The following is a 16,237-nucleotide window of genomic DNA, read 5'->3' on the forward strand; positions in this document are numbered from 1 at the left end:
CATTTGTATGACGTCATGTTTTCATCAAAACTGGTATTGCCGGTAATGACGTGTTTAAATCCCAAATTAAAATCGCCCACGTATACGTAATATTCGTATTTACTTATCTATAAATAACCTGTTTTAAAACTTATACTGACGATTGATTCCACCTAATGATTTTAAATTTTTTTCGCTGTTGGAAAAACCAAGCAAAGTTTTTTTTTGTGGATTAAAAACAAAAGTACGTACCTATTAGGAGTCGGAATAATCGGTAGATTTGTATAAGGAGATGTATAAATGTGGAAGAGGTGATTGTTCTGTTACAAAAACAGATACCCCTGCAAGGAAACGGCGTAATGGTTAATTGGTTAATTAATTTAACGTCCACATAGACCTCCACTGTATGTACAAAATGATAACTTTTTTATTTATTATAAACCTATATTGTAGTCGTACGTGAGAAAGTGACCAACTAACAAAACGTAAAATGTTCAGGAGGGTCATTTAAGTCACTTTTACTTGGTAAGCAAATAAACATCAATGCAGTTAGTCATTCTTAACAAGTCAATATATTCTACTTACAAGTTTAAAATCCTTTGGAATTCCTTTCAGGCCAATATTAAGCTAGTAAGATATCAAATAGTCAATAATCACGTTTTTGTACAAAATGCTCTTGGTCACTTTCTCCCGTATGACTACGATATAGTTGTTTATCTACTTCGTGTTTTTATGTAAATATGAAAATAGATGGGAGTGATGCTGCCTTTCAATTAAATTTAGCACTTTTAATTTAGCACTACTAATTGATTTTGGTCACGACCAACGCCATACTGGTTGCACTTCCATGCCCCTATGGAAAATAAACTTGTTGCGTTTTAATGTTTGCACAAAAATTTGCTGGCAAAGTCCTTACCTCAGATACATAAAACATTTTGTATAAAAATATAAACACGGAACATACTCGTACACAGTGACGCACTTTCAATGCGGGCACAGTAATCGAACGTACGCATGCGTTTAATCAGAAAATTCAAGAGTTAAAAAAAGGAATTTATTTATCCCTTTGATTTACACGTTACGTGCGTCGAACACGGCTCCCGTGTCTATACAAACTTATGTGCCACGGAATGGACATGACTCCCGTATTTATATAAACATTGTTGCCGAGTTTTGGACACGGCTCCCGTGTCCATATAAATATTGTTGTTATACATTAGACACGTCTTCCGAGTTCTTATAAAAATTATTTTTATTATTTTTACCATAATTGATAATAATTGGCAGCGTGAAGTGTTTTGCGGTTTAAGAACGCAAAAGAATAATCAAGGTTCTGATTGAAATGATAATAATAATAATATAATAAAACCCTTATCCGCACCCAAATGGTGCATAGGGCACTGCGTCATATAAACGCAGTGTTATCTTGATCGTTTACACATGAAGGAAAGGTGATCAGCCCTCCGCTTCAGGTACCAGTCCAGGGTAATATTGAATAAATATGACAGTGAAAAAATCACTTATATTTATTTTACCTCCCTTGGGAATCGAACCCTGGACCTCCAGAACGGTAGCCGAGCGTGCTGACCATTACACTACGGAGGCGGATTGGGAGGGTCCGATACCTTGCGGGAAACCCGCCTGGCACAGCGCGGGTGTAAACTGTGCACCTTCGAGTTAAGCTTAAACTATGATGATTGAAATGATAGCAGGGTTTTATTTTAAACAATATTTTTTCAAATCATTGTTCCGCAAAGTGTGTGCCGCGGCACACTGATGTATCGTGGTGATTAGTTGGTGTGCCGCGCAATAAAATTCTAGTTTTGTGAAGATAAATATACTTTGTTATGATATTATATGTTTTCGCATTATATTTTGATAATAAATCATTATCGAATAAACTTTTTTTTTTCTTTGGTGTACCTCTGAAATTTCTTGATTTGGGTGGTGTACCTTGAACAGAAAAAGTTTGCGGAACACTGCTCTATGTGACACTTTATTTTATATTCAGTGAACACAATTTTTCAAGTTTCGTGGCAATATTTTAATCGGCACCATTTTTCAAGTTTCAATTATTTTTCGCATGTTTTTTTTAAAGGTTTATATTTTTATGGGACTGAAGAATACGGAATACGTCCAATAGGATGATAAATTTACTTGGATCGAAATATTAGAATACGATATAGAACTTTCATTTAACGTAATAGAAATGGTATTTTGCATTAGTTTGTATTTTCACATATCGCTCACTCCTTTCAAGAACGTCATAAATCAAAAATTGTCAATTTTGAGTTGTGCATGTTTTCGGAATGTCCAGAAAATGTACTATATCACAGCAAAAGCGGCATATTTTTAACTTAATATTTACCCGCTACAGAGCAGAAAGTGTTGTTTTTGGATTTTGAAGAAAACGTATTGTTTAATTCTTTTTTGAAATATACTAATTATTATTCAAATGGAGAAAAAACCTTCAGGTTTTACCTAAAAAGATCTGTTGCACAGTAAAAAGTTCAAGAAGTGACTTGATATTTATTTTTAATACATTGTGTTATATTTTTAAACATTAAAAACGTTCTCCTGAAAAATCAAGTTTTTTGATTTATGACGTTCTTGAAAGGAGTGAGCGATATGAAGACATCTGTAGTTCTCGAAACTAGTCGTGTTTTCATTAATAAACTAAAAAAGGGGATTTAAAAAATTTGTTTATATTTTATATTTATATCATCATGTTATTCCATAAGGTTAATTCAAAATCATCAATAATGAAAATCGTAAATCGCATTTCGTTTAAATTTATCAAGTAATTAATAAGTACACATTACGGTGCAGTGTAATTTGTATTTACATATTTAAATATATAAGTATTTTTTTAATTTTCAAATAGGCAATTATCTAAGTGCATATCCAGGTACATTACCCATTAACAATACCAATCTGGATAATGGTGTCGTCGGTCAGTAGTGGTTGGGGGTAATACCAGAATACATACCTACATGTATTGTGGTTTTTAGTGAATTTGGAAACACCAATCACTTAACTACTTAGCAATGGTAAATGCTAATTTTCATTCCGCACAAAACGATATTTAAAAAATAAGAAACCCAACATTTAGTGTGTTTTTTTTTCCAAAGTGAGAAGGTATAAAACTTTCTCCATTTATCCTGTAATGCATTTTTATACATTTTATAAAGTACTATCCATATTCGACCACGCGTTATTGTGTCTGTCAGGTCAAATGAAAAAATATAGAAAGCACACGCTTAATATATGCACATAATTTATTTCACAATGGTTGTGAAAATTTTTAAAAATCTATAAAACAATGCTATCAAAAATATCGAAAATAACGTCAATAAGCATACCGTCCACTATTTGCGATGTTTAGTATTGCGTATGTAATGGTACGGTTAAACGATGCCATTGCAATTAAAAAATGTGTGTTTAAAAAAATATGTTTTACCTGTCAAAAGTGTATGACATTTCTATTGATTTGTTTTTTTTTAATCTGAAAGAGACTTAAAGTCTCGTGGTATCAAAATGTTCCCTGTACGGGAGTGAGCTTTCAACTTATTTGATGGAGATTTTTTTTTTTTAATTATTGACTATTTGGGTTGGACTACTTTCATTATACTACAAATGTAAGCAGTAGGTGCGTGCTACTCCAGGAAAAAAATTGACTTTGATTTCAATTTAGTAAAGTTCCGATATGAATTCGAAATGGAGTTATCAGTCGAATATTACTTACAATTTATATAAAGGCGAACTCTCCGGTATATTCTATAAAATACTGCTGACGAACATATTAAACATTAGTTACCTAAGGAATAGAAAAAGTTAACATATCAATGACATAATTAATTGAGCGATGTGTCTCAGTTTCAAATACGAGTAATGATCATCGAAATAAGAAGCATACATTAGAATTACAGTTGATGTCATCACTAATTTCGCAAGATACTCTCTTTATGTCCCTAATAAAGTAGCACTTTGTTAAGGGGGCACAGAACTGCCTATAAAAGGTAACCCTAAATCGGATAATGACCCTCCACGACGAATTTCGTCTGAATGGTGTAATAAATACCCCATCGTATACATGATCATTACGTCATTGATCACTTGGAACGTTCATAAAGAATTCACTAAGTCGGCAAAATGTCGCCTAGTAAATACTCTCGCATTAAACCAACGTTAGCTTTCCGTAATATATGTACATAATTACTCGATCGGCTACAACATCTGCAATGGGCAAAGTTATCTTACCAGCTCGCAACCAACGCACTAAATTTGGCCAGCGTGCCTTTGCTGTTGCAGGACCGACGGCGTGGAATGCTCTTCCACCAATGGTTAGAAATAGTGAGAGTGAGATGATCTTTAGAAAAAGACTAAAAACACATTTGTTTGCTAAATCATTTCCACCATAATATTTTCCCCAATTCATTCACAGTGAAGCGCCCTTGAGGTATTTTTTTACGAAAATGGCGCTATATAAGTTATCCAATTTTATTATTATTATTATAATTATTACTCATGTAGATACGTAGGCACATTCATACATACATAGTCTTTGATCATAAGCTTAGCTGTGATAAATTTTATAATACAATAATCATTGTGATACATTGGGAACCAGTGCTATTTCATGCTTGTGATGAAAAAAATATATCCAAAATCATTCAAGCTGAGGAAAACCGAGAAAAACATGGCATCAGGTAGATCTGACAAATACTTGAAAGTGATCACGTCTGAAGTCGAAAAAATTGACGGGCATGTAGTAGAAGATGTGTGAATGTGGGGAAGCGATGAATGTTTGCAAAAAGAGAGTAGTTTGGAGTTTATTTTTTTAATAATTTAATATTTATTTGAATTACAATAACCATTTCCAATTTTGAAAATGTATAAAATTTGTAACTGATGAATTTGTATTTTTTTGCTATTACAATAGGTTGCATCCTACGAAATGTATTGTAAATTAAATTAGTATAATTAAGAAAAATACGTTTCACCAAATAATTATAAGAACACAAAAGTTCCAAATTTATAACAACAAAAAAACAATTTTTGATTTTTGAATTTTTGAATTCTTGAAAAAATATAGTAAATTGAACAAATAAATGGTAAAGAAAAGTTCAGATTTCCTATGACTCTCTCCAAGCCTTTATAATTTATAGATCAATCTTCTGAAAAAAATAATATTTTGAAGCTTGTAAAAAGAGTTTATGGATAAAAAGTCAAACATAATTTAAACCTACTTAATCTCGCTCCAACTCGCATTAAATAATTCATTTAGAAGCAATATAGAGTTACATAAAATATTTTATCAAAAATACGTAGTCGTATTTCATATATCGTGCTTGGCAAAATGAATGTGTGTAGAAATAGTGCTTTTGACACAATTGTAATGAACTTCCCTGCATCATAAATTGAATGTGTGCATTTAAAGTAGTAACGTGTGATGTTATCACATCCGGTTACTGCAAGACTCCTGAAAGTGACTAAAACAAGCTTACGACTTATGTCTCGCTGTCAGCCATAAAGCTCGGCTACTGAAGAAAGCGTCTAGGCGCTGTATGTTCTGGTCACACATTTCAACACCTCGGAAATATGTTCAACTTTTTATTCGAACTTCAAACTTTTATTATTGTTGAAATTTTTGTTCTAAAGATGTGTAGGTACATTTAAATCAAAATGTTCCACTCAACCAAAAGTAAACTGGTACGAATCGTCAAGGTTCGTATCTGACCACCATTTTATGGTTAGGCCACACATAAAATGGTGGTCAGATACCAAATTTACAAATTTAGCACAATTACATGATTGTTGTTGGGGTCTATAACAAGTAAGACACGAGAAAAAGGATAGAATAAGGAAGGAGTTAGGGGTGGCGGAAGAGGGAGAGGAATCTAAGAAAAGGATGAACTGATGGACAGTTAGGTACATATTTATGTAAACCGTTAGTTCCATGAATACCCTGTAATTGAAGGTTTTTAAAATACCACGTAATACCAAAAGGAAGGTATTACGTAATTGAAGGATTTAAAAAAAAAACATACTATGACAGGGCGTAATTCCTGTAAATACCCAGACTTCCATACTCCTTTTCATCAATGTTAAGACATCTAAGTATATACTAAATTGAAAAAAATATATTTTTACTCTTGGTCAGAATCATCTTTAATCCCTCGTTTTGCCGCCAAGCATTAGGTACGGTAAAGCAAACGCAGATTTCTTGCTTTAATAAAATATAAAGAAAAATCTTCCCAGATCCTGTGAACCCACTCTGAACTGTGTATACTTATTCGTGTTTTGAAAGTGATGATTTAATATTAAATTTAAGTCAAATTCATTGCGTTCTTAGACTTTCTGGTGCCATTCCGATACTTATAGAAATTATTATTATTTAAAGCTTATTAAGAGTTTACTTTTTTACTTTTCTTTACAATAATGATAGTACATAACCCCACGTATCCGTCTCTTCGTCAGGATAATCACAACATCAGCATGTAAACAATACTACATGTCACTCACATGTTCTCGTATATATGCACAGAATAAGGTCGCATAAGTTTTTTTAATAAATAATCTAGTGTCTGAAAACAAACGTTAAAATATTGACCTGTGGCTATTAGTTAGAAAACACACTAAGAATAAGAAAAAGGAATAACCCGCAATGCGTCTATTTTGGATGCTTGTCTGCAGGTAGGATAGTAAGGATTGGGAAGGTGAATGTGAAAAATACATCACAAACACCCAGACCAATTGAAAATAAATCTTTCTTGAATTCATTTTGCAATTGGTGAGAATCAAAACCTCGACGCCAGTTTCGCAGTCTAGCGTCAACGCCACGGCACCTGTCCGTGCATACTACTATGCGTTCATGTTACTATGTTATACCTCCTGTTGTAAGCGAACAATATACGAATTTATGTATGCATATTGTCGTGTGGTATTTACCGTACATTAGAGTAATAATTACGATGTTTGTTTTAGAAGTTGCCTTATAGCTATAAACTTGCAACAATAATATTGTAGTATGGGAGGCTTGCCTTTGTTTCCCTTCACGATTAGTTCACCCGAGTCAGCTCTGCGCTCCGCGCCGAAATTTTCACCTGCTCAACGGTTTGCGAGCAAATTTGTGTATAGTTCAATATTTATTTACACTAACCAATTTCACATCTGTACTTTGGTGAAACATAGCAATGATTCAAGTGTGATTTGAATGCATGTACTAAGGAATAAATTAACAAAATTGATTCCGTCAACTTCCAACAAATATTTGAATCCTAAGCTATATTTTTTCATACAATTCAGGACATACATTTCTTTAAAATTTCAAACAACTGAAAGTCCATTAAAAATTCCAATGATCAGCACAGCCTGTATTTTATCTACATATAGTTTAAACTATATTTTTTTCTAAAATACTATTAATCACATGCCATGAGCTTAAAATCAATGTCGGTCGATATAGCCTGTTTCATTACGTTTAACGATATTTTTAACAAAAATAAGTACGAGCACAATTAAAAATTTGGAATAATATATATATATATATATATATATATATATATATATATATATATATATATATATATATATATATATATATATATATATATATATATATATATATATATATATATATATATATATATACATATAAATATATGTATATATACGTATATATATATATATATATATATATATATATATATATATATATATATATATATATATATATATATATATATATATATATATATAAATATTATATATATATATATATATATATATATATATATATATATATATATATATATATATATATATATATATATATATTTATTTATATATATATATATATATATATATATATATATATATATATATATATATATATATATATATACATATATATATATATATATATATATATATATATATATATATATATATATATATATATATATATATATATATAATATATATATATATATATATATATATATATATATATATATATATATATATATATATATATATATATATATATATATATATATATATATTTATGTACATATATGTATATATACATATATATATATATATATATATATATATATATATATATATATATATATATATATATATATATATATATATATTTATATACATATATGTATATATACATATATATATATATATATATATATATATATATATATATATATATATATATATATATATATATATATATATATATATATATATATATATATATATAAATATATATTTATATATATATATATATATATATATATATATATATAAATATATATCATATTTTTTATTTATTTTATTATTTATAATCCATACTATTTTATTGGTAAAAATGTTTCCATTACTTATTAATATTAAATTATACATACATAGTAATATGATTCGTACGATGTCGTTTTAATTTTTAAAGAGAAAAAATATTTCTTGCACGGTCGAAAAGAATAACTGGAATATTCATATAATATTTCAATAAGCTTATAAAATATAACACAGAATTTCAGTAGGTACTTTATTTAATGAAAGTGAGCTTTTTATTATAATTTTTATACGCCTTGAATTTTATTCAACCTTGGCGGAAGAATTTCTTAATTTTTCCCTAAAAAAATTAAATCAATTTCAGTCAAAAATATTCAGGGTAAGTACCTCCACCACTGCCTGCGTTTAATTTAACCAAGTCAATTTCAAGAAATTAATTTTAATTTGTGCTTCAAATAAGATTTCGACCTTGGTCCAAGTTTTATTTTTGGTGAATGGATTTAATTTAAAACAAACTTTACGCAGATAACTAAATTTGTTACAATTCAATTAATTGCTTTTCTAAACTTTATGCAAAATTGAAAGAAGAAAAGTGGAGCTTTAAATATTACTGACGCAAAATTTAAATAAAATTGCCGACACGGAAACATTAAGATTAAAAATAAATTGAAACCAAAATATGGTATGTAATTTAAATATTTTTAATAATTTTAGAACTGAAACTTCCATGGCGGCGATTCCATACTCGATAATTGGACGAGAATTGAGAGTGAAATATCAATGACGCGTCACGTTTATTTGGCACATTTCGTTACATGAAAGAGATGAAAGATTGCGTACAGAGAAAAAAAAAGAACTATACATTCCTACTACTATAATGACAGTTAAAGAGAGCTATACAACTCCACGGGAATTGAGTAAAAGAGAGCGACGTATACCTACAAATAAGATATTGTCGTTGTAGATGTACACATCAGACGCTATATATGAACACCTGAAGTAGTACGCGTTATGTTAGTAATATTTATCATTTTGTTTTGTGATTTCCTTTTTTCCCTTTTTTTTTTTAAATATATCGAATCACGGGCATATATCTCATATTTTAGCTATCACAGACCATTAATATCAGTATTACCAATTGAAGAACCAATAAAATATATGTATTGTATATACTTATATCTGTCTTTCACAACATAATATAATATATATAAAACCCTTATCCGCACCCAAAATGGTGCATAGGGCACTGTCATATAAACGCAGTGTTATCTTGATCGTTTATACATGAAGGAAAGGTGACCAGCCTTCCGCTTCAGGTACCAGTCCATAGTAATTTTGAATAAATATTACAGTGAAAAAATCACTAATATTTATTTTACCCCCCTTGGGAATCGAACCCGGAACCTCCAGAACGGTAGCCGAGCGCGCTGACCATTACACTACGGAGGCGGACAGTAGATCTTTCACAATAGATCTCTCTTATACTACATTGTTTCAGAGATTTTACTTCGGTCACGTGTATTTATTATTATTATGATTCCATAATATAGTGGATTATTCACCCTACGATTGATATACGAGTATCAATATCATTCGCGTAGGTGTCATAACTTGAGACGAAGGATCTTTTTTTATAAGAAGGATATTTGAGAATTCCGAGACTTCGTCTGTGAGATCGTATTTCGACTGCGTTCAGTCTAATTACATAATATAAATAAATTTTATTACTCTCTAAACCCTTATCCACACCCGATGGTGCAAAGGATACTGCATTATATATCAGCAGCGTTATCTTGATCGTTAACACATGAAGGAAAGGTCTTCAGCTCTGCGCTTTACGTACCAGTCCAGGATAATATTGAATAAATATTGAAGTGAAAAAAAAACACATTTATTTACATATTTAACCCCCCCACCCCTGGAAAGTGAACCCAGGACCTCCAGTAATAATATTAATAAATTGTATAAAATTTAATAAAATCATACATCGCTCACTCTTTTCAACTGCGTCATTTATAAAAGATTGTCAATTTTCAGTTGTGCATGTTTTCGTAATGTCCAGAAAATGTTCTATATCCCAGGAAAAGCTGCATATTTTTAACTTAATATTTACCCGCTACAGGGCAGAAAGTGTTGTTTTTGCATTTTGAAGGTATTGTTTAATTATTTTTTTAAATATTCTAAATATTTTTCAAATGGAGAAAAAAACATTCAGGTTTTACCTAAAAAGATTTGTTGCACAGTAAAAGTTAATAAGTGGCTTGATATTTTTTTTTAATACATTTCATTATATTTTTAAACTTGAAAAACGATCTCATGCAAAATCAAGTGTTTTGATTTATGACGTTGTTGAAAGGAGTGAGCGATATAGCAGTTCTCGTGTATCAAAAAATAAGCAGTACATTTTGTCAATTAAACGAAAACAATTCCTTACTTGCATTGCCTCTGGCAATCAATTCATATAATTATGAATGAAATGTTATCTTAGTAATTGAGGCACAAAATTATACATCATACGTACGTATAATAATCTTCATTGTTCGGTTCGCTCTGTCAGCAATTTCCAATCCTCAACCATCCGTTTGGCTGTTAAGAAAATTAAAAGCAAACAGAACGGGTTGGTCCTTGTGGAAACAATGAAGAGCGGGAAAACTGAGCGATATCATGCTTCGTCAGAATACTAGGGGCTACTTCGTTGTTATTAAATTAGTAAACTTTGATTTCATAATTTTCTTTTTTTCGCAGCAAAAATTGCATCGTCACGTCGTTTTTTTAAGGAATAGACAAAAAAAAATCCTCGGATTATTCTTTCATTATACGAGTACCTACATACATTCTTAATCATATTGAATCAAAATTTAGACTACGCTTTATGTACCTACAGTGTTTGAAAATGATGCGCAATGACAATAACAGATTTTTATCTTCACATTAGTTTGAAAATGCCATAACAAGACGAATATCACATTTCGATTTCATTCACACTCGAATTATTACTAATATAATCTATATATATTTGTAACAATAAAATACAATTTAGTGGATTGAAAAAATCTCTGTTTGATTTTAGCATTTAATATATAAATAAATGCATGAGGTCGATCCATTGAAAACAATACAATCCATACAATGGATTCAATATCTCATATGAATCAAGATTTATATCATAGATTATGGCACATATTTTAGGGTTGTCACAAATATTCTAACTCATTTATAAACACAGATAATATAGCATCAAAATTTTCATCTCATTCCCTCGTAGCATTGTTAGGCGAATTCTCCTAACAGGGAAATTATACGGAATTTCTGCTGACGATTATCAATGAATTATAAAACCAAAGTCTGAGCGCCGGCTTTGCGTCTGTCTAGAAGCTTAGGCATCCAAGCTTAATGCTATGGGTGGCACCAAGGTACACCGAGCAGACCAGGAACATTGCATGCCATGAATAATTGAGGTTTGCTAGGAGATAAAACGCTCTGCAGACTACAATCATGCGGTGTGGGATGCTGCCTGAGAGCACGGGACACGGACATATGTGTGTATATGGCCTGGGATTAAACACGTAAAATAGGTGCTACGAAAATGTTGTAAAAATAAATTAAAGTCTTCCTTACAAAATTTTGAGTTTGTCTAAATACTAGTTCACTAATCTGGATTATCTCCGCTTAGGAGGTTTTATTTACATTTTTGACAACTCAGTATAGGAAGAATATGGGAGTCTGGGCATTTATAGAGACTACGACAGTCTTGTCATAGGCTTGATTAAGTGATCACTTTACATATAAAGAAATCACTTCACCAAGTCAATGATAGTCGTAAGCCTTGTTAATTTCAACTTAAGTTTTACAAAATATGTAAATACCTACCACTATTTTTTTTAATCTATTGTTACAAGTGTTTCGATGCATTCTAAATTATTTTCAGTCACCGAAAATAATGTGAAATACATCAAAACACGTGTCAAAACAGATTTGAAGAATAAGTAGTATTTAGCAAGAGAAATTTGATTTAAAAACAGCAGAATCTAATCAATTTTTTACAATATTTTGTCCTCTAATTACAAACATCTAATGTGTAAAACTCAAACTTTTATACTAAAAAACTAGTCTGTGTTTGGTTTGGTTAAAAGATATTACTTCTAAGCAATAAGTCCGCCAATGTACAAATATTCTGTACAAGAAGTTTAGATAAACAAATAATAAAAATATGCACATTTCATGTATCTGCGCCAATAGAAGACTACGATGGCGCGCATTAAATATTTCATTCGGGACAGTGCAATATTTCAGACACAGAATAGTTCCATAGTTCCACGTTTGAGATCGCTAATAAAACATTCATCCTCTCAAATGCATTTCATTGAATAAATAATATTGCCAATCTACTTACTACCCCATAAATTTTGTTCTTAGTCATTGTGTATTCACTGAGGGATCTCGCGAGATAGTTTGCGAAATATTCCATTGAAATCCGTGGAATTTGATAATAAATCAATTGAAACTTATTCGAACCCCTTTTAGTATTCAGTATTTATTTACATTGATATTATTCGCCGTCTTTACTTATAAAGTGGTTAGTTTGTCTAGCTTACATCATTTTGAGTGAGTCCAAAAACTTCAGAAATCTGGATTATCTCCAATCATAGGATTTATTTTTCATTTTATTCAATGATGGTTGTGAGCCCTGTCAATGTCCAGACTTCCATATTCTTCTTCATCTATGTTGAGATTTGAAAAAAAATAATAGCCAACATCATTAAGATCCAACATTAAAAGAAACCACGCGTGTTATCCGCACACATTTTTTTTTGTTTAGAATATAAACATATTGGAATTTCTCAAAAAACGAAAATAATCATTTTCTTAAACTCCTTATCTTTCAATAACTCTTGTCTTTTCAAAAGCATATCGTTATTTCGAAGAAAATTTATTTTTTCAATACAAAATCCTTAAATCCTACCTGGGTTTAAAGAAAATTAAGTTGCGGGCTTTTGATAATTCCGCTTTAATATTTGATTACATTTACTTTGACGATCGTAGTTTATTACATTACATGCATTTTAATGAGCTTAGTTTCCATATTTTAATGAGCTGAACTTTAATGAGGGAATATTAAAATTAAATGCCGAAAAAAAACTTTTTTTTAAAAAAATGGGGTTTAAAAATACACATCATATTACAATACTTTTCCTTTAAAAAAATCTAGATAAACCGAAAAAAAAATATGTTGAAAATAATTAATTATAACTTTATACATCGATGTAGTTTTTTGCCGTCTCTAAATTTAATTACATCATATTTAGGTAATTTTAAGTACATATATATTTTTTGTTTGACTATGTGGGAGCAGATTTTAGCCCACACGATTTGAGTGGGTGGGTAGTCAAAAGTAATTAATTTACCTGATAAAATGTAAAAGAATATACATATATTTTCATTAATTGATTCGGCAGTTACTTTAATTTATTTAGTATTACTAGGTATATACCACCATTTCTTAAAATCTATTATGACACGTGTTTCGATGTTTCGAATTTTTGAACGAAACCATTGAAAAATTAAATATTGTGCATGGATTGTTATCTTAAGACAGTTTTATTAGAATTAGTAATATTATTGATACAAATATTTTCTTATTTCGGATCGTATTTCTTTTTTCTTCTCATCAATTGGTTTATTGGTTATTTATACAACAGATTTACGAACTCAGATTCATGAATCATGCCGCAGAAATAATCAAAGATATTCTTCCTTATTAGTTTCAGAAACATTTTCATATCATAAATAATATTAGGGCAGTAACTATTTTACGATTCTTATATTTCTTGCTATATTTACTCAACTTCGGTAATAAAATCACAAAGAGAAAACTTTTGAAGGGTCCGTTTTGATAACCAAATTCTACTCTTATCTACGAGTGAAAAGGGGAATACATTTAAGATTTAATTTGAATAAAAATAGTAATTTTTCGTGATTAGATTTAATTTTACAATTTATATTATCTCTTGTAACTTCTTCATTACTTTTTTTATTGTTTGCTTATATTTTATATTCTAAAATAAAATAACAATTGTATACTTTTTCCACATTTTTTTTTTCGTGCCCCCTATGAATCGAATTCGGGGACCTCTAGTATGGTAGAAAATATACTTAGCTCCATACTGTGGAGGCAAAAAATTCAAATGATGAAAATAATAAAACTCACTAAATAGTACTGGAAAAAATACAATAAAAAAATGCAAAGGATGTTTTCTATCGTTTCTCATGTATGTGATTATAATACAGGATTTAGACCTCATATACAAATATAAGTTTCTGCTCAGTAAAAAAGCTTCTTCGTCTTACCAATAGATGACTCTAGTGAAATTTCTAGTGATTCAAGTACAATGTTTTTTTTAAATTAGATCACATATATAGAACTTCCAAAAATTTGGGTAGTGTGGTTGTCAATCATGGGTAGAATTAGTGAATGTTACACGTATGTGAAGTGATTACTTATACCAGCCTATGATGGTCGTAAGCCCCGTAAATGCCCAGACTTCCATATTTTTCTTCACCTTTGTTAAGATGTCAACAAAATAATATGAATATTGCGAAAATCTAAATGTTATGTGAAATGTTTCCTCCGCTTTATTTTGTTGAATCTTTCGCTTCTCGTAAAGTCGTCTTTTTTAAGATTTGCGATAATCTCCTGAGAAGTATTTTAAGCCCTTGAGTCATCGGTGGAGAAAATATTATCCCATGAAAGTATTTCAAGCATTAGCGATTCCCAAAGGTAAAACAATAATTGAGTAAAATAGCAAACTCTAGACGAAAGCGCCAATCTTGAATAGATACTTAAAAGTCTGGGCTGACTTGATATTTTATAAAACTAATATTCATGAAACGCTACGTGACAAAATGCTAATGAAAAAAATATTTTTGTATGTACTCATACCTTTTTTTAAGCAAATAAATTCATTTACAAAAATTCACATAGTTATGATAGATGTTCGATTGGTGAAATAAGGAAAGAATGCAAGGCATTAGCATTATTGGTATACTTAAACCAGTCAATGACAATTTACAGTTCTTCTACATTCCCATTTCAAGACTTCTGTACATATGTTGAGATGTCTTTAAAAAATATATACTAATAACTGTCAAACAACAATATCAAAAACTGGACCAAACAAAATCAATCATGACATACACCATGTTTGATCAATGGAATTCTCAGTATTACCTATTAATGCTGTATAACCTGTTTACATTATCTATCTTCTTCTTCTTTTTGTTGATCCTAAGGATCTGTTTGTGCCTCCGCTTGTCGCTCTTGGGATGTTGACTCCCAGCTATCTTTCCTTCTTTTTGGGCGATACGTGGAAGTATGTCTTCTGACATTCAATTTATATGCTCATTCCAGTATCGCCTTCGTTGTCGTCCCCACCTCACGATATCCTCCATCTTACACATGCTCCGGATATCGGTGTTTCTTATTTGGTCTCGCAATGTGTTTCCGATTATGGATCGGAGAGTCTTCATCTCGGAGGTTCAAAGTCAAACATTATCTATAAACTCATTAAATAACAATGTACCTATAAAAGAGCTTTTGAAAATGGGATATCGGGAGATGGGTACATTTAAAATAGATCATATCATTTGGCCATGTCATCCACGATTGTATGACCCATTACACACAAATAACTTAGTAAGCAAATATCGTGAAATGTGTCTTCGTTACGGGAAAACCCATTGAGGACAGATTATTGTAAATTAAAAACATGTTTTTAATGGAAATAGTAATTAAAAAAAAATAGTTATCCAATTCCCGTGTTCAGCAGATTCATGTGTCATGTTTTTTTAACTACCCAATTCATTTTTAAAGCAATTTAATCAAGTACCTAACAGTAAACATTTGTTAGGTTAATACCACATGCGGCAAAAATACGTGCAGTACGAA

Source organism: Brachycentrus maculatus, unplaced genomic scaffold (genome assembly GCF_059751285.1).
Source record: "Brachycentrus maculatus isolate JH-2025_06_01 unplaced genomic scaffold, ASM5975128v1 h1tg000207l, whole genome shotgun sequence".
NCBI classification, from domain to species: domain Eukaryota; kingdom Metazoa; phylum Arthropoda; class Insecta; order Trichoptera; family Brachycentridae; genus Brachycentrus; species Brachycentrus maculatus.